The 26,104-nt window shown below is 39.4% G+C and overlaps 1 long non-coding RNA gene and 1 other non-coding gene across 2 annotated transcripts in view; one reads left to right on the plus strand and one right to left on the minus strand.

Annotated features, from left to right (window-relative positions):
- The window catches only part of LOC125166314 (uncharacterized), a 109,477-nt gene that overhangs the window by 79,142 nt on the left and 4,231 nt on the right, over positions 1-26,104 (plus strand). The gene's annotated exons all lie outside the window — the stretch shown is intronic.
- On the minus strand, positions 5,519-5,625 carry LOC125166869 (U6 spliceosomal RNA). The gene has a single exon (XR_007152578.1). It is a non-coding gene; the product is annotated as a U6 spliceosomal RNA (small nuclear RNA).

A 26,104-nucleotide genomic window follows, 5' to 3' on the forward strand; every position in this document is an offset into this window, starting at 1 on the left:
ATTCTATTCTCTATGTCCACACCTCTGCTCTAAGTATAGCCCTGCCTTAAGTCTTAGCCTGCTTTGCTCTGACCCTTGTGACTCTACCTATCTGTATAATACCCGCTGCTGTTACACCTCCAAATTTATCAGACATCCAGGACAAGAATGCTGTCCTCACCTATTTCTTTTTTTTCTACGTTTTTTTAAATTTATTTTTGGGACAGAGAGAGACAGAGCATGAACGGGGGAGGGGCAGAGAGAGAGGGAGACACAGAATTGGAAACAGGCTCCAGGCTCTGAGCCATCAGCCCAGAGCCTGATGCGGGGCTCGAACTCACGGACCGCGAGATCGTGACCTGGCTGAAGTTGGACGCTTAACCGACTGCGCCACCCAGGCGCCCCCTCACCTATTTCTATGTACTGCCTGCTGACCTCTCTTCTGTTCTAGGGACCCACTGGGAGGTCAGGATTCCTGAGTAGTGATACCTGCCTGAATGCGGCGTATTTGGATACAGATTTGTTCTGGCCTCCTCACCCATTCTGGATCCAGCTACAAAAGATAGATTGGTTTCTGTGAGCCTAACCCCACTACTTCCCAATTTATTTACATCCCCATTGGTCTCTGCATTAAGAACCGACAAGTCTTCTTTTTATTTTCCTTATCATCATCTTAATCATTTCTGTCCATATTATAAGTAGTTATAAGAAGAGCCCTCAGTGAATCTGAGCTAATTTTTCTCCTGGACCCCAAATGACCTGATGAATCTTATCACAACTCTAATAAATCCCTCAGTATTGCTTCTCAATAGACATGAATCCCGTTTTTGTACTCTCTGTTCTTGTATATCACAGATGTTTGGAAAGATCATAATGACTAGAGGGTAGAGAAAGAAGGGCAAGACAGGTCAGTGAGACCAATTATGAGGCTCCTTAAAAGAAGCTAGTTTAGAGATCCTAGTGGCTAAGACTAGGGAAGGCAATGGTGTTGTAGACAGATGGAGAAGCTAAGCAAATACTTGAGGTAAAATCAGTAGATCTGGACTGGACATATGGGTTAAAACAGAAGCAGTGTTTTTCTGCCTGGTTTGGACTCTGGGTGGACTAATTCAGTGATTCCACTGACGATAGAAGAAGTATAGAGAATTGAGCTGTTGGAGGAAGATGATTGGTCAGGGTCAAAGTATCTGTGGGATATCCAAGAGCAGTAAGATAATTGGTAATATGTACTTTGTGCTGTAGATACTGGACTAGGCTGGAAAAATACTGAAGCATATATGTCGTCAGCATATAGATCATAACTGAAATATGTGGAAGGATGGCATTGTCCAGAAAGATAATATGCTGGAAAAGATGAGGGGGTTCCTGGAACTGAGCATGGAAGCAACCAAATTTAATGGACATTCAGAAACATTAGGGCCACAAAGACACTGAGGTAGGATGGTCAACATTCTTTCAATACATGTTATTGGTAAATCGCTAAGCATTCAACCTTTACCAAACCTTGTAGGAGACTCACAAGGGGAAAAAAACCTGAAAATTAAAATGAAATAGAGCAGAATTTATAGGATTTTTGTGACCCAAACTGATGTATATTCCGAAGCTATTTTAGTATTTCTAGGCTTTTATTGGAAAAAAGAACATCTCATCTAGAATTGAGATTAAACAGGGTAAGGATAAAGAGAAGGCTATAGAGGCTAACAGTACAAAGGGTTCAGAAGAGGGAGTTATAATGAGCCTGAAGAGATGACAAGTTGTTTTACTCTTTGGAAAGAGACAGTTAGAGGAGACTGGTTAGTGAGCTGTCAAGGAGAGCTGGCTTCCTCGGACACATTCTGGGCACAGTGGTTCAGATAGGTGGGAACCCTTAACATTAGTAATTGCAACATCTTCATAGAGCCTCATTCATTAGCCTTCATAGAGCCTTCAGTCATTAGCCTCAACATCTCTGTACCCATTCTCAATACTGAGACCATTGAGGGAGAGACTTTCTGTTTGTTAAATTTCATCTACCCCTTCCTAAACTCACATAGACTACTGATGTTACCCATCTTTATAGACAGCTCATTAGAGCATACCAGTGAAAGCAAAAATAAAATCTCACAGGATTTATAATAAGGATAACATAATGGAATTGGCTGGCTGGAATCATGATGTCAGAATAATGATAGCTCTCATTTCAGTGTTTCTAAATGCCAGGCCCTGGGGCACTTTATGTGCATTCTATCATTAAATCCTTGTAATCCTACACATAGTGTTTACTTCTAAAGAATAACAGCCCCCAAACTTACATATGCAAATACAATTTATTTCTAATGTTGATTGTCCTTACATGTATATTTCAAGGCAATTAATATTGAATTTGTCTAGGCTTTAATTTGATTGGCTGCATCTATCTACAGTTGCCAAATTGTATGTCAAAGCCTGAAACTTCAGTTTGTGTTTGACGATCAAAGGAGATAACTTTCTTTTTAGTTTAGTTTAGGAAAATAGTACTCCTCTAAGCCTATTTGAACCCGACCCAAAACTTCATTTCTTTAAAAGTTTTGTGCTATGTCATTGAAGTTTCTGAGTTTGGCTGTTTTGGAAACATTAGTGATCCTATAAAGAAAAATCACTAAGGAATCACCAAATCAGTATTCCCTTAATGGCAATTTCTGGTTACATTTCTTGAGTACTTAAAGGAGAGGTTCCCCGGAGAAAAATATACTGTTGCTCTTTAGCTTTGTTGTATAAACTTGTCAAACTCAGAGAAGTACATTTAAAAATTATTAATACTATTGGTAAACTACATACATTTCTACTTACAGCTTTTTATTTTAAAGAGCTGTAATCTTTATGTTTTTGTTTTGGATTCCTTTATATATTACTTTGGAAATAAAAAAAAAAAGCGCTAAACAACAGTGTTGCGTAACCGAGGTTAACAAGAGTGAACATGACTTGATTGCATTAAATTCTTGAGCCCCATCTGTTTCCACAAGCGTCTCCATTTTCATCCAGTGTGTGCTCCTTTTTTCATAGGCTAGTCCCCATGATTTATCGTGGTCCTACCAAGCCTTCTTCAGATGTCTGAGAAGAAGAGGCAGGCCAAAATTGTTACCCTCTACAAGGAGAGCAGTATATTCTCCTTGAGACCAATGCTGATGGATATCTCCAATAAACAAAACAACATCTGAGAGATCAGTTTCTTTTTGATCTCCTCCTCTTCTCTAACTATGCCATGTGAGACTCCTTTGTTAGCTATTTTTCACTCTTTACCCAAAGCACTGATGCCCCTTAATCCTTGCCTATTCTCCTGAGCAATATTCTCCATAACCACAGCTTCAAGGGTCATACGCCGATGACCTCCTTATCTCCAAACATTCTCATCTTTGGGTCACATATCCAGGATGCCTATTGGACATCCCACTAGATGAACCTTAAATAACTGAAATCTAACATGTGTCTGTTGCTGAATACTAAATGGTGCATGCATGGGATAAAACTCCACAAAACAAGGCAGGAAATAATGAGATGACCGAGGAGCTCTATACTGAGCAATTCCTAGAGCTCACATATATTCATGATTAGGATACAGGATTGTCCATCTTTTTTGAAGCAGGTATATAACTAGTTGATCTAATCATGCCATCAAGAGTCATGTGCTACATATCCACAGAGCGGCAGTCCTAAAGACTGAATACTATGCTGTAAGCACTTGAAAATGACAATTCCCCATTGTATTTGTATTTCTCTTGGACACCCTACCTGATCCTTCCTCTCCCATTTGGGCATAAATGGGGAAAAACAAAGATGACAAGCTCAATTGAGTTTCATGGTTAACTCTGAATTCCTTAAAGGATCTAAGCAAAGCACAAGTGGATGCAGTTTTGTGTGTACTTAAATGGACATGACACACTTCTCCAGTGTCTCTAATCCTTGTCCATGCTGAGAGCCACGTGCAGGGTTATCCAGCTGGTGAGAATAAACAACCATTCAGGGCTTTTGGCTTTCTCTGTGTGTGAGTCACGGAGGGGTGCTTGTTGGAGTGTAAAGAAAGATAAACACATGGCAGCTCTCTAAAGCCTGTTTCTGGAAACCTAGCAGGAAGGAACAGATAGCCATTGTTCAGAGCCTGTAAAGTGTTATGAGACTGGAGTGGGAAATGCATACTTGGGGAAGACCAGACTTTTGATGGATCAGAAATTGAAATGCTTGTAATTAAACTGGAGCTAAACCAGTGGTGACAGAGGGGTTTTTTGGGTGAAAGGATGTAGAGAAAACAGGACTCAAGATCAAGGAGTTGTCAAGTTCAGTTGGATCAGGAATTCTCGTAAGAAAACAAAACAAAACACTGGAGAAAACCTGATTTCCCCTGGAATTGACTTGACAATGTTCATGAGAAGGAAAAAAAAAAGCACTGAAGCCCTTTTGCTAGAAGCTACAACTGTATTCATGGCAATGGCCACCTTGGTAATACAATGTGGTAGGTACATACAATTGCAGATTCTAGTCTGCCATGGAACCCCATTATAATACCTTTCTGTGGAAGCTTGTTCATGCCTTAAGCCTGTTTAGATTCTGCACATCTATGAAAGAGCTTGGAAAATAACCTGAATCCAGCACTGCCTTCATATGCAAGTAAAAGGGTTCCTGCCCTGGGTCTTGTCCTTCAAGCCCTGCATATCACAAACACATGGCAAAGGAATTTTGTAAGGAGACATGGGTGCCCTTACTGTGGATAGAGTACTCAGTACTGACACAGTACAACCTATAACCATAGATATTCACGTTGTGACCCACATTGTTGAGGCTCCAGGGAAATGTTCGTGCCTATCTTGTGCCCTGTGTCCTAGAAAAAGTGACTGTACCTAGGACTGTGTTGCTGTTGGACAGAGAAACCACTTTGGTAAGAAGGCAGGATCTGAACAGCAGAAACCCTTAAGACAATAATATATATTGAGTGATTTATCAAATCCCTCCTTGCAAATACTATAAATGCATATTCGTTCTTTCATAACAAAGTGTGCTCTTCCAGTAGTGATGAGCAACCATTGTTCTTGCTCTTTTTTTGTGTTCTGATTCATGCTTCCAGAGATATTCCCAAACTAGTGTGGTATTCGTAGCACACGCATACATTTTGTGGCTGTGGAACATTTTGCAAGGTTAAAAAATTGATATTACTCTTCTGTTGATATTAAATTTCTATACCCATTGTGTTAGTCATCCAAATATCATTAGACCATCAACAGAACACAGATGTGAACACTGAGATGTGTAAAACTTAAGGTGCTTGTCTTTGATAATTTTCTGACTTCCAGTCATGTAAAAACCGTAGATTTGTACACAGTTCCAATTTTGTCATTATGACAGTTGCACATGTCAAAGTAAGAGAACAAAACATATTTTTTAGAGTGTCTTAGCTGGATTTATAACTTAAATATTAGGACATATGGTATGTTGGCCTTCAATTTTACTTTTGTTTTTTTTAGTTCTATAGGCATTAAGTAGTTTACCAATTGGTACAAATAAGATTTTTTAATATGCAGAAAACGTGAAAAAAAACATGGAATGCTTCACAAATTTGTGTGTCATCCTTGTGCACAAGCCATGCTAATATTCTCTGTACCATTACAATTTTAGTTTATGTTCTGCTTAAGTGAGCACTCCAATTTAACTCTTAATTTGTGTCCTGCAACCCTTACTCCTGGGTCTGTCTGAACACACTTGACCCAGCACTATCCAAGCGACCAGGGTTAGGTGACCTGGCTTCCTAGTTGTGACATTTCAACAAGGAAGGGACTTAATGTCGTGTTAACCTGAAAATATCTCAACTATTCACTCAGAAAATATTGTCACATGCCTTTGGTTCTGGTGATGTTGTAATGCCCGAAGTTCCGAAACCTCCCACAAAAGTCCACCAGAGTCGTAAGTCAAAGCCAAGCGACAAGGGTCGTTTATTGCAGGTTCGAACCTGGTCCCCCGCGCACTCGTCGCCGGTGACGCAAGAGGCCACGATCAGGGTTGGTACAGCGCTTTTATAGACAGAGACAAGTAGCACAGGGGAGGTTTTAAATTACGAGGTGCCTGATTGGTTGATTTTAAAGTAAGGACATTTGTTGTTCTCTGATTGGGCGTCCTTTGTCTGTCCTTTGGCGGGAAGGCTTTGTCCGTTACTTGTGGCGGGAGGAAAAAACGGGGAAGGGGGAAGGGGGTAGGGTAGGTGAGGAATGTGCTAAGCAAGCAGGTTTACAGAAGCGAGAATTGCCGGTTAGTTTATGTACCATCACTCATTCCATCACATATCAGACTACATTTAGGAAGGTTTACAACCCATTCTACTACACAGCGGGTTACATTCAGGAAAGGCCTCACAATGCTCGTAGCAAACAGCGAGCAAAACAGACTTCTCAGCAATTGTATTTCTTATCAAAGATCCATAATAAGCAGAAGAGAGAACTTTAGCTTTAAACTAAGGCAGGGCTGTCATTTGGATTTAAAGCTGTTCTTTTCAATGTAGTTTCCTTTCTAAAGAGGATTTTCTTTTCCTGAAGAAAATCAGTCATTTTTATGTTCTGCATCTTACAAAGTTTTTTTTTTTTTTCACTGAGATTTTCATCCCAGGAGTTCTGGTGTAGAACACATGCAGAACAAATTCGGGTCTTGTGCAGAGAAACACTTAGGGAAATCTTCATTTTTAAAGGTCACTGTTTGCTGTCCACAACACTTTATAATAACTGCACTCCCCATTTAGTGGGACTTCAGAAATATTGTTTATGAATTATGTGTGGAGATAATAAAATATGATGTCAAATTCGTCTGTTTGCTTGTATACACACACCATACACAAACGTATATAATATATATGTTCATAATGAATTTACCTCTGTAAATAAATGACAATAAGGAGAGCAGAGATGCATAACAAAATGTGTTAAATCTACATTGGGAGCTGATGTAGTGTCCAGGAAAAATTTTCCTAATTTTTTATGTTTATTTATTTTTGAGAGAGAGAGAGTGAGAGAGAGAGCGTGGGCGTGCGCGCAATCACACACACACACACACACACACGCGCGCGCGCACACACACGCACACACACACACAAGTGGGGGAGGGGCAGAGATAGATGGAGACACAGAATCTGAAGCAGGCTCCAGGCCCTGAGGTGTCAGCACAGAGCCCAAGGTGGGACTGGAATCCATGAACTGTGAGATCATGACCTCAGCCAAAGTCGGATGCTCAACCAACTGAGCCACCCAGGTGTCCCCTGAATTTTACTATAATAGAAAGTAAAAGCCATCTATTAGTTGCCCACAGTAGAGAGAAGATAGTGGTTTGTCCTCAAGTACAAATGATGAAGAGGGGACCCCACCTTGAAGGAAGAGTCCCACAGCTAGGGTGGGTAGTCTGTGCTTCCTGCTACTCCTTTTTATTTTACTAATCTCTTAATGAGTCATCCTCCAGGATGCCTCCCCACTAACAAGGGCCCCGAGCTTCCAAATTCCAGGATGGGAGCCCCTACCTTCTCCTTTTCTTGGAGGTCCAGAACTATATGGACCTGTGTTGCTGCTTGATTTTGTTTCTTGTTATTTCTTAACTAGTTTTGGGATAAAGCTTTAGGCCTTCTCTTCTGAAGGAACGTTAAGGAATCTTGAGTAGCTCTTTGAAGAAACCAACCTCAAAAAGCCCTGCCCTTGAAACCATAACGTTGAACGTATCACTGCTAAAGATTCTGTTTATTCTTAACATGCTTGGAAACATAGGATAAACCACTTGGAAAATGAAAAACTTGAATAAAGAGCATAATACGGCTTTAAAAGTACATCAGGTTTTTCATACATGTGTTGTATGAAGTGTATTATGTCAGTAAAGTAAATGAAGGCTGGTTTCTGATAAACTTAGTAGCATTAGATGTATTTATAACATCCAACACTTTTTAACCGTGGTTTAAAATTAATTATATTTTGAGGAAAATTAAGCAGTTTACATCATTGGGAGATAATTAGAGACACCCTCCTTTAAGCGCCTTGTAAACCAGACTACTGATTTCCAGGATGCCGTAATCTGTGTGATAGAACATCATCTGTTCTACTTCACTGTTGTCTTCGTATTTCTTTTGTTTGTTTATTTCATAAAGCCCTTTGGACTGGAAACCTCACTGTAGAATTGTCAAAGTGAAAATGAGATCTTTAAATATTTGTTACTGTTATGATTTTTTCTTATTATAAAATTAGAATCATACGTAAAAATGAAAGTCAATATCTATTTACATTATTTCGTCCTCTTCTAGTTTCAGCCTAAGCCTCTATTGTCTCTATGTCTTGTCTCCTTTGCTCTTAAACTATACTATACAGTCTTTTGTTTTCTGATTCTCAAATATATTTGTCTTTCTTGGGCAGATAAATTTATCTGTCCCAAACTATTTTGTAGGCATTTCTATTTATTTCTTTTTTTCAACTTGGCTTGGTTCTCACATTCAAACTCTTCCACAAGGGTCCCTTGCTTTCTAGTTTCCTCCTGTTGATGAAAATCTACATCATAATTGCTTTATATATTTGATTATTGGGCCCTTCTGCCAATTTCGTCCCTTCCACTCCTTGCCTCTTCACTCTTGTAATCAATATGTTTTTAAGTTTCTTTATTTATTTTGAAAGAGAGAGAGAGCAGGGGAGGGGCAGAGAGAGGGGAGAGACAGAGAATCCCAAGCAAGCTCCACACTGTTAGCATGGAGCGCAATGCAGGCTCGAACCCATGAACTGCCAGATCATGACCTGAGCCAAAGTCAAGAGTCAGACGCTTAACTGATAGAGCCATCCAGACACCCCTATGTGTTTTAATTCATAACTTAAATGTGGCTATCAAAGGTAATTAATCTGCTGGACCATTTGACTACCTAGCCTGGTTCTTTTCCTCATTATCTACTCAAAACAACCACAGATTCGAAAAACGAGGGGCTCCCAACCAAAGGAAACTGTGCTCTGTCTCTGCCTAACTTAAAACTATTAATAGTCAACAAAAAATAATTTATCACATTTTTCTAACTGCATGTGTAGATTGATCTCCCCAGTCTTCAAATTTTGTCCTCTTCTTTCTCCAAAGAGTTGTCTTCACTTGGAAAAAATCATACTCGTCTCAGACCATTGTCTTCCATAATTCCATCTGGTTTTTGGAAGTGAATCATGTAGACCGCTCATTCTTCTTTAATCCTCTCACATCTTGTTGCAGTAAACAAATCCCTGCTAAATGTTAATTCAGGCTCTCCTCCTTCGTCCTGGAAATGGAATCAAGAGAAAAGAAACTGCCCTCGGCTGCATTTTTATTTGGAAGACTTATTTCTTTTCCTAAAGACTTTTATTTGGAAGACTTATTTCTTATCCCAATTCCCTCGTTTCTCCCCACTTCTTTCAGATACATTTTCCATGTGTAAAGTCTCCAGCCTGGACCAATATCACCACTCATCTATGGTTTCCAAAACTCTAGCTACCACCAGCAAAGAGCCCCAAGTGCCACAGACACTGTAACTTACCTGCTGGTAAACTGTTCCCTGGATGTTGGTATATACATTTCTTACCTCTCCAGTTAGAGTGTAAATTCCTTTAGCTCAAGAATGAGTCTGCTCTATGATTGTCAAATACCATACCTGGTGGGTGATAAAATCCATTTAGGAAGTTGTGACCGACACTAAAAATAAATCAAATATAAGCAAAAAGAAGATAGATATCTCGGTGAATTACTCATAGTAAGAATAATAATTAATCAAGATGTGGAAATAGTCTGTTTATCTGTGGATAAATGGATAAAGAAAATGAGTATACAGAGGAAAGAAATATATGTATATAACGGAATGATATTCAGTCACAAAAAAGAAGGAAGTCTTGAATTCGTAACGATATGGATGAACCTTGAGGTATTATGCTAAGTGAAATAGAAGAGAGACAAATATTCTCTGATCCCACTTATATGTGGAATCTGAAAAAACAAAAACTAAGCTCGTAAATACAGAGCACAGATTGGTGGTTGCTATAGGTGGGGTTGGGGAATGGAAGAAATGGGTAAAGGAGGTCAAAAGGCACAAACTTCCAGTTATAAAATAAATGAGTCATGAAAAATGTAATATACAGCATGGCAACTCTAATGAATAATCCATATTGCCTATTTGAAAGTTGCAAAGAGAGTAGCTCTTAAAGGTTCTCATTACAAGAAAAAAAAATTGTAACTATATATGACAACTGACGATATGGATGTTAACCAGGCTTATCGTGGTGATTTTATAATATATATGAATGTTGAATCATTATGTTGTATAACTGAAACTAATGTTATATGCCAGTTATACGTCGAGTCGTAAAAACAAAGTTTAGAAATGGGAAGAAAAGAGTAAGAATTGTTTTGGGGAACCTTTTAGTATGTGCCCACTGGGCCATGACCAACGTTTTGAGAAGCACTGTCCCATAGCGTAAGAGCACAATATGTGCTTGGTATTTGGTCATTTAAAGTTGTTAAAAGGAAAGATTTGAAAGAAGCCTGTCTATGCAGTTCTGAGGGTCTTTTTGTTACTCTTGCTGTTTGGTCTTCAGTCTGTGTGGGGTCTAAGCAGTCACTTAGGTTGCTTCGTCAGCCTGGTTGAGTACCTCCTTCCCTTGTTCAGAACATTTGGATGAACCACAGATTCCCTGAGGGAATTCGTATGCTGATGTAAGCCTCATGATGAACACCATGCATAAACTCCACTGTGGGTTTTCTATCTCCCAAATGGGAAGCTAATTATTATTGACATAAACTGCTAAGTTCCACGCCCTTCAATTTATTTTAGCACATATTCATGGAGTGCCTCCTCTGTGCCAAGATTGCATGGACTGAAGATACAGAGTTGAATCAGACGCAGGTTACACCCTAGAAGAGCTAATGATTTAATACAGGAGCTAACAAACTGCAGCCCGCCGGCAAAACCTGGCCCACGGTCTGTTAGTGTAAAGAAAGTTTTATTGGAACTCAGCCAGGCTCAGCCACACAGAACTGAGTAGTTGCAACAGAAACCATCTGGCCCACAGAGCCTAGATATTTACTGAAATATATCTATGAAAACGTTTGCCAATCTCTGATCTAATAAAACCTCAAAATTGAAGATAATACTTTTTTCTATTATATTTCCATATGCAAAAGTGACAGATATATCAAAAGCAATGTAGTATTCTCCTTATTTTTATGACTAAACAACATCGATCCCTGATCTGTTGGGAGCCCTTAAGAGTTGACGAGAAGTGGCTCCTTTTGAAAAGTTGGTGACAGAAAAACATTATGGCCTTAACGAAATGACATTTCATGTTTTTCTCTCTTACACGTACATAAGCACCCTGCCCAGAACTGGGATGTCTGAAAAGAGTGCCAATATTATCACAAAAAATTACAGAGCTAAATCAGCTGAGCATTAGATCAGAGATCACCCAGGGCCTGCCCATTAGCTGAGGATAGCTCATGGTTATCATATGCTTGGCTCTGAAATTTTTGAACAACATTAATTTGAGAAATTAATATCACATTAAAATCTGGGTCTTCCAATTCTTTTGAAACGTCAGATTTGGCAACGGTAGGGAACCATTCCCGCATGACGAAAGCCCACGGGAGCTAAAAGCAGCTTCCGTCTTTGAGTGAGACATACATGCTCCAGATTACCCTGTTTTCTACTGCTCCCAAATATTTCCTTGACTCAAGATTGTCAATTGCCATTTTCAACAAATTTACATTGCTATTTTTCTCAGTAAAGAAATTTCTCTGTAGCTGTTCTTTTAAAAGTAGTATGACAAGATTCACCAAAAAAGATTATGTTTTTAAAAAAACTTTATGAATTTAATATGCAGGCAGAAGGTTTGCAGTCTGCACTCACTTTACTGACTTATGTTCTTTTTTAGGCCCCCCGTGGAAATGATAGTTTAATGTCTTAACGCCCATAAAGAAAAGCAAAACCGAAATGTGGCTTAGAACAGTGATCTCCAAAGAGATCCTAGGGAACGTTTAAGATAAACTACTGAGGTTTGGATAGAAAATACTGGAATCTACATAGTTGATCTCCTTCTTACTTTGTATTTTATATTTTTATATATTTTATAAGCTTATAATATAGTTATAAAGCAGTACATATAGCTATACACACACACATATACACATACACGTGTAACTGGGTAGATAGTCAAATGTATTTTAGTGATGGAGGCATGTGATCAAACTAGCCTGCAGACTTTAGTCTCGGGAACCGGGAGAGATCTGGGAAATCATCACATCCAAATGTTCATTTTACAAAGAAAGAATCTGAAATCCCTGGAGGTGAAGTGATCTGGTCAAAAGCACAGCCATGTTAGCAATATACCCCACTGCCTGCTTTTGTCACCAAGGCCTCCATGGGAAAATGTGACCAACATGGCGGTTAAAAAAATCCCCCGAAATAGCTGGGCAATTTGTAGGCAACTCAGACTTCTTCCTCCAGCGTAGCACACATTTCAACTGGTGGTACCTAGAATAGCTTCTCTTTTTTTTGTGAAAAATGGCATCTGACCATCTCCCGACTGCCAGTAGAGGCCACCACTGTGGCCGCCTTCTCATTGGCCAGCTCTCACTGGCCCTCTTCTGCCTTCTTTTCCTGTGGAAATAAAATATAAGGGCAGGAGAAAGGACATATTTGGTAATGTTACACTCCTCAGCTTCCTGCTCGGGGCTGTCTCAGCTGCAAAATGTCAAGGGAAAAAATATCCCTCCAACTTGGAATGAATTCCAGACAGACCCTGATGCCTGCAAATTTGTCAGAGGGAGAGCCAAGTCCAGAAAAGCAGAACATGAAGAAGGCTCATTATGCGACTTCAAGAGACGCTCAAATAATCAGACACTCTGGTATTTATGATTTTCCCCATTTCAGATGGCCTGTAGTTCACAACATTCCCCTCCCTTCACCGCTGATTCTGAACTTCCTTTTAAATTAAACCTCAACAGTTATAAAAAGACTCTCACATTACTTGTAAGCCACAGGCACTACTGGGAGACACTGTTCGTACAGGCCTGTTTGGGGCTGGAGCAGGACAGCTCTTTTTGATTATTAGTCTGGGAAGGGCAGGCCAGGAAGGCAGACTCACTTCACCTTGACCACACCATTGCCCTCCTCTGCTTACCACATCTGTGCCAGGACCCCCTGCCACTCCCAGCGTTTGATACAATGATCTGTACTAAAAAGCAGCTATTTTGTGCCCTTGGCTTTCCTTTTTCATTGTGGCTTTTATTGTAATGGGGGGGGAGGGGGCGGGCACGAAACAACCAGCAAATTGATGCCGACTCTCCCGGTTTGTGAATATACCAAGAGGACTTGTTTGTAAGGTTGAGTTCTTAGGGGGGGGGATCTTAGTCTGTTCCTGGCATCCAGCGCGTTTTCTTTCTCCTTTAAAACCATTGCCACATGCTGGCAAAAAGGTAAGGAAACAGGATTTGTAATCCAAACCTCATTAAATTGCTACATACACATTTTCCCTTCTGCTTCTCGCTCTTCAGTTCTAAATGCCGTGGCATTTGTTTGTACTTGGTCACCCTGAGTCCTTATTTGGGTTCTCCAGTAGGCACGAAGGCATCCAAGTATCAGTTTTAGCAACCGATGGAAGTACCCACATGAGGAATCGGGTGTTCAGTCCTAACATGCGGTCTCGACGAATAAGGGGCTTCTGTTTTCTTTTCCTAAACCGTCCAGCATCTCGACGCTGGTTTTGCTCCTCAACAGTCTAAGGTTTGTGCTACTTCCATGGTGATCGACTGTTAGGTCATAAACATTAGATTGTGGCATCACCGGATGAGTCAGTCGGGAGGAAGCTGGGCTGGAAATACAGCTGAAAGCCTCTGTTGACAGACAGATGCCTTCTTAATCATGGCCTCCGTGGGGAAAGGAAAACTATCCTGGGCCCACCCCCGGCATTGATTCACAAACCTGGACTGCTCTGGAAGAGGCCCGGAAAGCCCATCCTTGGGGGAGACCACGGTTCCCTCCTCCAGACTTCTCACAGGACAGCCACACAACTCACAGGAGGGGGAAACTGAACAAGGAAGCTCTTTCTGGTTACTTTCTGAGTGTCAGCAAAAAAAAAAAACAAAACAAAAAACCAGCTTTCATCTTTTCGACGTCTTGCACTGTTCCTTCTTAAAACAGCTTATATTGTCAGCATTGCCTATTCCTTGGTGCATCCATTTCTGGTAGGGTTCCTATTCCATTACATCGGCCTTGTCTACAATATGGGCATCCTAAGAGTTCACCTTTTGGAAGGCTGGAGGTGGGACTACACAATATCATTTTGTTCCCCTTCATCAATTTGTCCTATCTCTTTTAAGCCCCGGGGACTACTAGAAATTTTGCCATCTTTTAAACATTTCTTTACAATTTCTTGAGTCCGTATCTCATTTTAGAAGAATTGATTTCATATTTCCAAATTTAGGTTTTTAGAGAGCATGATGTCAAGAACCACTGTGCATTAGGCTGCTAGGAGACTAGGCAGCAAGAGAAACAATGTCCTTCCCTGTGTCCCCTATCAAGAACTGCTCAGTGCTCCTGCCAGCCTGTTAGGCTTTATCATCCAGTCATTTTAGACCTGCAAGAGAACATTCCATCAGGGGATCAGGTTCTATCATTTCACTGGTATGCAATGTAAGACCACAGAAACTCTAGTACAAACAAATTTTCCATGGCTCAGATTAATAATAGATAGCACTTAAATGATCAGTCCAATTGTGTTCCTTCCCTGCTGGGGACAGAACACATGACAATAAGCTGAAAATCCAGCCAGGCAAGTCAGACCAGAAGCAAAGAAGAATTTCTGGCCTCAAGGTTACAGAAGAAGTTGTAAAGTTCACCTCTTGAGGCGAATCTTTAAGATGAGCCTGAAAAAGCATATGTGAATGGTTATGATCCAGTTCTGACTGGAGTTGGGGGACACATTTATATGACTTGCAAACTTTCCTTCAAAACACAAGAGTCTTGCAATGGTTGAAACGTGACTCTGTGCATTTCTCACTGCTATTGAGATTGTTATTCATGATCAGGCTACTTTTACGTAACAAAGACAGATTCTGCTGGTTGGAAGATAAGTGAGGAGTTATTTATTACACCTCTCTTGTTTCAGTCAGGAGAAAACCTAGGCACAGAGAGGTCATTGTCAGATACCCAGAAGAAGAGCTGGGCCTACAGTGCAGACCCCCCTCAGCTCCCTGTGCTGTGTGCTTTACTGCACCATAGTTTTACTAATAGTATAAATCTATTTAAGCTGTAGCTCCCGTTTGTAGGAATTTTGTTTATTTCGTGAGCAGCACTGAGACAGAAATATGAGAATCTCTGGGAATTGGCATGGCTAAATATTACAATTTAGAAGAATAGTTTAGGCAAAGCACAGAAGAGGAAATGCTATTTAGATGAGTTCATTTCTACTCACTAAAAAAAAAAATTAAAAAATTAAACTCAAGATCCAACAACATTTTCCTTTACTTAGCCCAACATCAGAGGCTTTACACAGCAACTCCCCAAACAAATCTGTTTCATATATTTCATCTTTCCAACTAAGGACCTTTTTTAATATCTGATCTTGAGTTTATTAACTTCTCTTAGAAAAAGTTCTATTTCATCTCTACAAATGCAAAACTGAACCTGATTTTACCTCTCTCTTGTTTTATAATTATTTAAATGGATAATGCTGACTGCTCTTAGAAGACAACGAACATCCAACAGCTTTAATTTCTAAGATGTGAATTCCTTCCCCCCCTTCTCCCTTCTTTCCTTCCTCCCTCCCTCCCTTTCTTCCTTCCTCCCTCCCTCTCTCCCTCCCTTCCTTCCTTCCTTCCTTCCTTCCTTCCTTCTTTCCTTCATCTTGGAGAACTGCTTGCATTGGTTGTTCATTTGTAGAATTCTCACCTGCCTTTATCTTGGAGGATAATCTATTCATTTTGATGAGGGAACATAAGGCAGCTGAAGGCCACGCACAAGCTAGCACAACCCCAACCCTCCTAACCTCAGGTGGGTTATATGTGATATTCCTCAGGCACTTCTGGCTGCCTAAGAACAAAGAAAAGGACAATCTTACCAAAAGCCTAATCTCCAGTAACCTACACACTCCCTTTCCGGGAGTCCTAATATCACCCTCATCGAGATGTAGGGGTTTAAATGCTTGCCACGGTGATGTGGGTAACAAAGGCAAATGAAAAATTAAATTCTCTTACTGCCTACAATCCATTGACAAGTCCTTGCAACAGGCAGATTGACCTTCGCTAGGAGCTCAACTGCATCCTGGATGCTACGGGCAAAAGGGAATCTTGGCTTAACATTATCCTGACCCCCCAGGATCCTGTGAGTCTCCTTAAACACATAAAAATTCCTTTGCAAAAGTCCTTTATCTTTAACCCCCAAGTATATGTTGGCAATTATACTCCAAGCGTATGGCCCCTGATACACATCTGAAGGGTCTCATGACTGAGGTTTTAGTAAACAGTAATAAATGGCATTTTCCTAACATCAGCTAGCCCCTCAAGGTCCTGGAAACCTTGCTTCCAAAATTCCTTAGAGACTTACACTGTCCCTAACTCCCTCCATACCTGAAGGTATATGATCAGTTACTCTTCACAATCCCAGTACAGCTCTCTTTCTGCCCACAGGTCCTGTCCCTGTGCTTTAATAAAATCACATTTTTGCACCAAAGACGTCTTCAAGAATTCTTTCTTGCCCATTGACTCCGAACCCCATGATCACCCCCAAAATCCATCAATTTCACATTGAATTCCAGTTAAATTATTCCCTTGGTTTTCTGCATGGAAGCTGCATTCGAAGGGCTTTCTCAATCCTATTCTGGATCAGAAGTCATGGCTCACAGATGCATTTCCTTATGAATGACTTTAATACACAGGAAATAAAGTAATTATAGTAAATGATAAAATTCGCCCCTAAAGCTGATATTAACATTATAATATCTCTCTTCTTCCCTGTTTTGGTCTTTTTAGATTCTTTGTCGGGCATCGAACAAAATCATAGTTTCAGTAAACTTCCCACGAAGTCTGAGTAAGCACTTTCCTAGTTGGTTTGATTTAGGGCGTTCCAAAAGCCCTTTTTATCCCAGGTGTTATTTTATCTGTCAATCAATCGGAAACTAAAATTCCAACTAAGGGATTGCACTGTTCAGGTTAAGACACCTCCGAAACGGCGTGTGGGGGTTGGCATCCGGTGGTGTCACAGTATTAACCCATTAGTACCCATGAGTACATTAGTTTTATATAATGGATCTCAGCATGGGATCCAAAGGTTATATCCAAGGAGGGTTATATTTTGGTAGTATACATGCATGGTCTAGATTAATTATGCCAGGAAAGGAAGCCCAAGTTGGACAAGAGCGGTGGAAGATTAAGGTAAAAATAAGAGAAGGTGCCAAATAGACCATGACTCAATCACAGTTTTCTCTTCACCTGTTTCGGGAGGCTGTGTTTGTATTACTCATGTTTCAAGCACTGTGAATACATCTGTTGCCTTCTTTCTCAAAGGTCTTCACAGCTGTTCATGGACTTGACTCTTCAGGTTGAGTGTGAAGTGAATATATCATTAAATGAGGGTTTGTTGGATCCAGAGGCCCTTTTAGAGTAGTATATGTGCAGCAGAGTAAGTAAAAACTTGACAAAGCAAGACAGGGAGTTTAGTAGTCAACTTTTATGATGGTTTCCATGGGTCAGGGGAGGCAAGCAAGACATAGAATGTAAGAGAAAAGGGAATTTAGGTCATTTTTTAAGTTAAGAAAAAACAAGTTGGAATAAGAATGCTGGAAATACTACTACAGGTCAAACACCCATTTTAGTTCCAGAGATGAATTGTGAGAAAGTAAGTCTCAGCTCAGCCTAGTGAAGAGACCATTGTTGTCTTGCTTTCATTGCTATTATTTTCAAATAAAGCAACAAAATACATCAGCACTGTGTGTGTGTGTGTGTGTGTGTGTGTGTGTGTTGAAGTGGATTTCGGAAGACACAGACAAACTATGAGCTATGTGTTACATTTCCATCAATGAAAATAATGGAACATAATCATTTGGCTGCTATAACTTGCTATTTGTATCCAGCAAATTAGAGAAAATCTGGTGATACACAACTGCTGTTTTCCAGAAAGTGATATTTTGAGGGAATAAAATCTTTCTAGAGATTGAATTTTAGAGATTAGTTAAACCCTGGCAATTTCACTGTGGAATGGGGTCAAGAACAGTGTTGTAATTCAAATAAAGGTATCACTCCTCTCCTTTACCTGTAGACAAAATTGAATACCACCTATTTAGGCTATCAGGAAGATAGTAGCAAGAATTGTAACAGTTAAATTTTACATCCAAATTAGGGAGTTAGTACAGTAAGAGCTTTAATGATTATTTTGAAATCAAAATTTGAACACATGCAAAACATATCCACCGGAGAAACATACATACATTTCTCATGAATTGGTACTTCATTCATTCATTCATTTATTCACTCAACGAATGCTATTTGGAACTACTATGAACCTACTAAATTTTATTGGTCAGGGTTCTTTAGAGAAATGGAACTGCCTAGATGTGTATATATCTTGTTAGTTACATGTATAAAAAGAGGGAGATTTATTTTAAGGAATTGGCTCAGGTGATGGGGAAACTTGGCAAGTCCAAGATCTGCAGGATAAGCCTACAGGCTGGAGAGCCAGGGAAGAGTTACAGTTTGAGTCTGAAGGCAGTCTTTCTGGCAGAATTCTTGGATTGGGCAGTTCAGTCTCTTTTCTATTCAAGCCTTCAATTGATTGGACACAGCCCACACACATTACGGAGGGTAACTTGCTTTCCCGAAGTCTTCTGACTTAAATGTTAATCTCATTTTTAAAATAGTTTCACAGTTGGGGTGCCTGGGTGGCTCAGTCGGTTTAGCGTCTGACTTCGACTCAGGTCATAATCTCAGGTTTGTGAGTTTGAGCCCCGTGTTGGGCTCTGTGCCAACAGCTCAGAGCTTGGAGACAGCTTTGGATTCTGTATCTTCTCTCTCTGCCCCTCCCCCACCCACACTCTGTGTCTCTCTCAAAAATAAATAAACATTGAAAAAAATTTAAGTAATAAAAAGTAAAATAGTTTCACAGAAACATCTACAATATTGTTTGACCAAATATCTGGGTAACATGGCCTAGCCAAGTTGGCACATAAAATTAACCATGCCATGAGGGCTAGGCATAGCCCTATTATTTCCTGTTATGGAAATAGCCATTATCTCATGGAGCTTACATTCTAGTGCCTTTTATAAATTTGAGACATGTTGCCACAGACTTTACAAAAAATACCTAAAGTTAAATTCAGTTGGTAGCATTCTTACCCTCACCTTTTGGAGATGATGATGATGATGGTGGTGGTGGTGGTGGTGATTATTTAGCATCTTCCTGGGATTACCTGGATTGAGAAACCTCATGTACTAGTAGTTATAGTTAGTTTGTTGCCATTTTTGGCAATGCTAGGATCACAAGAATCTTTCTGAAGAATGAGGCATCTTTTTCTTTATCCTACTAAGATTAGAGCAGTAGAAACTATGATCATAGGACACTTTCCCTAATACTTTTAGAAAACTACACAAGACATCTCGCTGAGCAGAATCAGACTGTGAGGCACATGAGAAAATAAGGGACCAGCTGTAATATCAGAGACACACTACAGAAAGTTTTATGGATTCCAGTTTGTTTACTTGCAAGGGAAATGTCTGAAAGCCTGAAGTATACATTACACATAATTTGGCTGCACTTAGAGGAAAATCTTGGATTGCCTTGAACCTTCTAACTTTTATCAAACAAAGAACCTATTGTCACCTTTCCATATCCTTTGGTGAAACACAGAAAATTTCCATCTATTTTTTACTTATTATTATTTTATTTTACTTTTTTTTTTTTGCTTACAGTTTTTTTTTTTATTCCACTTCAATACACCTGTTTTCAAGTGCTAAGTGAAATCACTCCTTATCCTTGGGAGAAAATGACACAAGAAATGATAGTCATGGAATCTTCCTCTGGATGTGGGCACAGAAATAGTTCTCAAAATAAATCATGGCCACACACAGGTAGCTTCTTCATGCGGTGACTTGGTGACTTCACAAGATAGGCCCCACCCCACCCATCTGGGACGAGCATGATGGGCTGTCTCCTCTCTGGAGGCCTGTAATTATAGTACAAAGACGGAGGTGCATCTATGAAAGCAAACTTTGTCCAGATCTCTAAGGTACATTTTGTTTTTACAAATTACCTCACTTGGGGGCTCATGGTACAAGAAGTCATTAAATGTCTCTGGAAAGATACATAGAAGAGCTGGTAACATTGTTTCCTCTGGGGTGGGGAGCTCTGGGTAAGGGTAGGGCGGAAGCTTACTTCTCAATGCAAGCCTTTGTACTATTGGAAATTTACTATTTGCATTTATTATCTCCTTAAAATTAGCCACCTACCTAGCCAGTTAATTAGCTAACTAAGTTAATAAAATATTTTTAAAAATCCAAATAACTATAAATACCTGGATCTTCTGTCATTATTTAGTTACCTGATCAATTTAACTCTTAAATCACTTATTTCCTCTTTCTTTCTTTTCTATTTTTATTTCAGAGAAACTGTGTACCTAAAGTAAGACTGACCTTGTTCCTCCCTGAATATATCGGGCATATTCCTGCCTCAGGTTCTTTGCAAAAATAGTTTGCAGTGACTGGAAAATTCTCATATCCATTATCTGCATGACTTTCTCCTTGCTACTTTAAGTCTTGACTCAGATATCACTTTCTCAGTAGGGCCTACCTTGACCACCCTGTTTAAAATTGAAAGCTTAAAATAGGTGATGGAGATTAAGGAGTGCACCTGTCGTGTTGAGCACTGGGTGATCTATGGAATTGTCAGATCACTATACTGAACTGAAACTGATACTATTAACTGATAGTTGATATGTCAACTACCTGTAATTTAAATAAAAACTTGAAAAAAATTAAATTAAACAAATATAAAATTGCAAGCTTACACCTCAGAATTCCTTATCCACTGTATTTTTAGTGCTAACTATGTTCTTTTAAAGTACTGTGTAGTGTATTTATTCAAAATCTTTATTGTCTGTATCTCAACACCAAACTACGTTCCTTGAGGGCTAGGATTTGTCTGCTTAGTTTGCTGCTGTTTCTCCAGCATCTAAATACTGCCTGGCAATCGTAGGTTGTTATGAAAAAAAAAATTGCTGAATAAATGGGAGAAAAAAATGAATGAGTTTTCTTTTCCAAATATGTTATCTTCAACCGAATACCATTAAGTAATTTGAGATTGGCACATGTAGTTTTTAATTCTATTAATGATTCCTGTTTTTCAAGAACATTCTTTAACATGTATTTGGAACATAAATTCAGGAATGATCTTCTCTCATTTTTGTAAGAGGAAGTGTACTTTTTCTTCTGTTACTTCACTTATCTTCTGGGTAGCAAATATCCTTGGGTTTGTTAATGGTACTTTACAATTTATATTGTTATTGTTGTATTATTTCTTGTTTATAGATTTTTAACTTCTGAGAATATTTTGGGCATAGTCATTCTGTTTTGGAAAAATTTACCATCATTGTTTATATTTATCTATGCTTATATGCATTCAATGCTCATCGCCTCAGATAGGTTTAATCAACTAGAGTAGTCAACTTGTTACCTCAACCAGAAGATTTAACATAGGGAAATTAAGCACTGAAAAAATGCACCGGAGGACTGAGGGCCAGAGTAAGCCTCTGCCTGTTCCAGTCTCCATACCACTCACCTCTGCTGGAGGAATAATAAGGGCTTCTGCTTCTCCCCTTTCTGCAGAATTAATCTTTTCTATTATGCTCTGAGATATAAATGGGCAAAGGATTAGTGTTATCAACCCCCGGAAGTCCCTCAATATACAGAATTCAATAAGCTTCAAACCTAAAAGCAATAGAAAGAAGAAAGAAAGCATACTGAATTCATCAGAGTTTGATCCTATTGTGTCTTTTTAATTTTTTTAAATATAATTTGTTATCAAGTTGACTAACATACAGTGTATACAGTGTGCTCTTGGCTTCTCGAGTAGATTCCTATGATTCATTGCTTACATACAACACCCAGTGCTCATCCCAGCCAGTGCCCTCCTCAGTGCCCATCACCTGTCTTCCCCTCTCCCCTGCCCTCTACCCCCATCAACCCCCAGTTTGTTCTCTGTATTTAAGAAACTCTTATGGTTTGCCTCCCTCCCTCTCTGTTTGTAACTATTTTTTTCCCCTTCCCTTCCCCCATGGTCTTCTGTTAAGTTCCTCAAGTTCCACATATGAGTGAAAACATATGATATCTGTCTTTCTCTGACTGACTTACTTCACTTAGCATAATACCCTCCAGTTCCATCCACGTTGTTGCAAATGACAGGATTTCAACTTTTGAGCCAAGGGTGTTTGCTAGTTTATTTTGGAGCCATTGATGTATAATTGCATACATATTCCATAAGTAAATGCCAGTGATGAACACATGTTCTTGTCCCTGTTCCTATATAATAATGGCATGATGGTCCAGACCATCTATATCTACTCCCAAGACAGATAATATCAAGGTGGGAAATCCCAAAGGTACCGTCCATAATCTATATAATATGCCTGTACAATAGTTTAAGAAAATGAGTGCCCATTGTTATTTTAAATTAATAATTGCCCAGTATTTGCTTATAAAACCTTTCCCTACCAATGTCATCTGATCTGTAAGATGAGAATATAGTAGTACTCATCTTGTAGGATTATCGTGAGGATTTAATGAGCTTTTATAAAAACAGAGAGAGAGAGACAGAGACTAAGTGACAAAGAGTCTGGAACAGTGCCTGGGCCATTGTAAGTGCATAGTAAAATGAGGGGCTGTCATCACCATCACCATTATCATGATCATGGATTCTTGTCCAGAAAAACTGACAGGTGTATGTGATGGATTGATGCATTGGACTTAATTCTTTATTCCATTCTGCATCTATGCCTTTGCCATGGTCTCTTCCTGGGCAAAGTGTAGTTCTTCACTGCTTGAATTTGAACTTGGTCATATGACTTTTTTCGGTCAATAGTATATGAGCAAAAGTGACAATTTGCCAGGTCTAAGTATAGACATTGAGAGCCCTGTATTTCCACTTGTCCCCTTACACTTCTGCCATTGCTGTGATAAGAGTTTCCCCTGAATTTGCTCATGCCCCTGTAGCCTGGGCCCCAGAATGAATACACATAGGCCAGAGGCGCCTCGGTCAATCCACAGAACCACAGTGAGTAACAAAGCCATCCGGCCAAGCGCACCCTAGATCATCTGAACCCCATTCTGCCCACATCCACGTAAATAATAATAAGTGACCGCTGTTTGAAACCTCTGAGTTTAGGGGTAGATTGTAGTGCAACTGTAGGGAACACACACACTTCATTTTGGATATACCTACACAGAAGACCTACCCCTGACAGAGTCAAGTGATGACACCTGCTTTCTGGCTGAATTATATTACATGTTTTGCCCAAATGCTGGCTGGGGCTGTCTCTGTCTGTGAACATTGCCCAGAGTAGTGCCGCAGGAAGTGAGTGAGTGTGTGTGTGTGGGGTGGGGGGGAAGGGAAGAGGTGAGGATTGGTGCCAGTTTCTGCCTTCTGTGTTTTTGCCACTTTCAACAGTCTGCCAGCTGGTGCAGCTGTACCCTTTGGACAAATGATATGATATCCTGGACATTAGCCTAAATGGTACCACACATGTGAAGAGCTACAGCTGCTATTTGTTGTGCTTCTTGCTGTTCTTGGCTCTGTTGCAATGCCTGGGGGTGGCAAAGACTTCTACACATGAGGTGTGTCTTTCCAAGATTCATAGATAGTGTGTCTTTTCAAGATTCTAAAATTCGCTCAATGCAGCCACTAACGATGATGACCGTGCATGTGGAAAATAGGCCAGGTTCATTTTTGAATAGTTTGATTTTTTTTCCCTCAAAGTAATTATGAAAGCAAATTAATCATAGAAAATTAATCATAGAAAAAATATAACATCATATAGTTTGTCCTTCCAGGGGAAAAAAAAAACTAAAACTTCACTCATACTTTTAGTATATTTTTACATTTTTTAAGGAAAGAACATTTATTCCTTTCTTTGCCTAATAATAGTCATACCAGCATATATGTAGACAAATCCTATGTGTTAACCATCCAGTAAATCAGATATGTAATTAGTTTCCACTGCTAAGTAAAAAGGTGATTTGTTCTGCATATGTGTCCTGGAATAATTGAAAATCATTATTAACTAGCACATGCTTCTGTCTAACGCGATCCATCTGAAAAATTTCTGAACTTGGTTTAAAACCAAAAAATGTGAAAATGAGAATAAATGTGAGCCCAACAGAATATGTTATTCAACATATTTTTAGTCCATCCCAAACTGAAAGTGATTTTTATTGATGCTATTGGAGATGGAAAAAAGAATAAAAAGAGGGGAAAAAAAGGTGAATTATATTTATGGTCCAGCCAGACATAATAATTTACTGAGATGTAGTATAACCACCCTTCGGAGCATTATCAGTGGAGATGTAAGGAAATAAATATATAGAGTAGTTGTTTTCAACCCTGGTGGCAAAAGAGACACTTGGGGAACTTTTTAAAACTATCAGTGCCAAGCTTAACCCAAAGCCTTCTAATTTAGCTGGTCCAGGGTGGGATCAAGGAATTCATGCTTTATGGAAACACCCCTCATGAATCTAATGTGTGGGGTTAACCCCGCTAGTATATGGCATTTTGAAATTGTCTTAAGTCCAAGAGGATGTTAAAATGAATACACTGCCTATTTTCAGACTTCTTTAGAGGATTTGAATTTCCAAGTAGGGTTTTGGAGGAAAGAAGCAGAGATTGACACAAAGAAGTGTTTTTTCTTTTAAAATCAATTCTGTGATTTGTATTTTCTCAAGTTTTACAATTTCAATCAGCCAAACTTAGATTCGTTAATTCACGAGATGGTGATCTTTGCCCACTAATTGCCTTTATCGGTATTTTTACCCGATGTCAGTCTAGATTGCATTTTCATATCTGTCTTCTTTGTAAACCTGTGACTTCACCCAGAGGTGTGCTGGAGCAACTTACGGGTGCTTGCAAAAGTGGCCTGTGCATGTCTCTTTCCAACTCTTAGGTTCAGGAATGTCGAGTTGGTAGAATGAAATTAGCCACGAGAAAAGTGTTTACATCGTGGAAATTGGCGAATGCTAAAAAATCAGATACTCTCTGATCCCAGAGATGATTATCAAACATTTAGTAGCACACGCTGATCTCAGTGGAAGAGAATTATGGCACATAAGTTGATTTTTCAGTTGTTTATCTCCGATATCTTAAAATCAGAAGTCATGATTTTTAAGTACCTATTAATCTGGGGGAAAAGTAACCTACATTTTACAAGATGCCTCTTCTGTATTTTTTTTCCTATTGGATCCCCTTCCTCATTTTACCCTTTCCACCCACAACAGAAATTCCCACATATTCTGTGCTGAGAAGAGATTACTAGAGTTAGCTGAAAATCATTCTCTGCCGTCTCATGCCTCCACTTACGACCCCATACCAGTGTTCGGTTTTTCATCTCAGCTACACAGCAGCCCTTTTTTGTTTGATGAAAAAAGATAACCAATAAAATAAATTAGCAGTCTTATGATTGACCCTATCTTTTTTTTGTTATTCAAGGAAACCCAAAATGAAGCAAAATAACCAAATTTTGCCAAGGAAAACATTTTCAACCATTTCAATTACTGTTTTAATTGGCTAGGTCTGGCTGCCAGATTATCTTCTAATCTCTACAAGAATGTTATTTGGGAAAAGTTGAAATATGGCCTGCATGGAAGCCACATTCATCTCTTCAGCACATTCTAGTTGGAATAACTCCCTCAGCATACTGGAATCATATTAGAGTAAAATTGGCAGTTCCTGGAAGAACATAATCCATAGATCATATAAAAGCCTAATTCACTATCAGCATATTATTGAAAAGTCTGAAAAATGTTGTGTGCTCGAGTCCAAGATAAAGAAAAGTGAGGATACTGAGATGTTTGTATAGCAAATACCTCTGGACAATGTGCAGAAGTATGTGTGTGTATGTGTATGTGTGTGTGCAGGACT

Source organism: Prionailurus viverrinus, chromosome B2 (genome assembly GCF_022837055.1).
Source record: "Prionailurus viverrinus isolate Anna chromosome B2, UM_Priviv_1.0, whole genome shotgun sequence".
Lineage (NCBI taxonomy): Eukaryota > Metazoa > Chordata > Mammalia > Carnivora > Felidae > Prionailurus > Prionailurus viverrinus.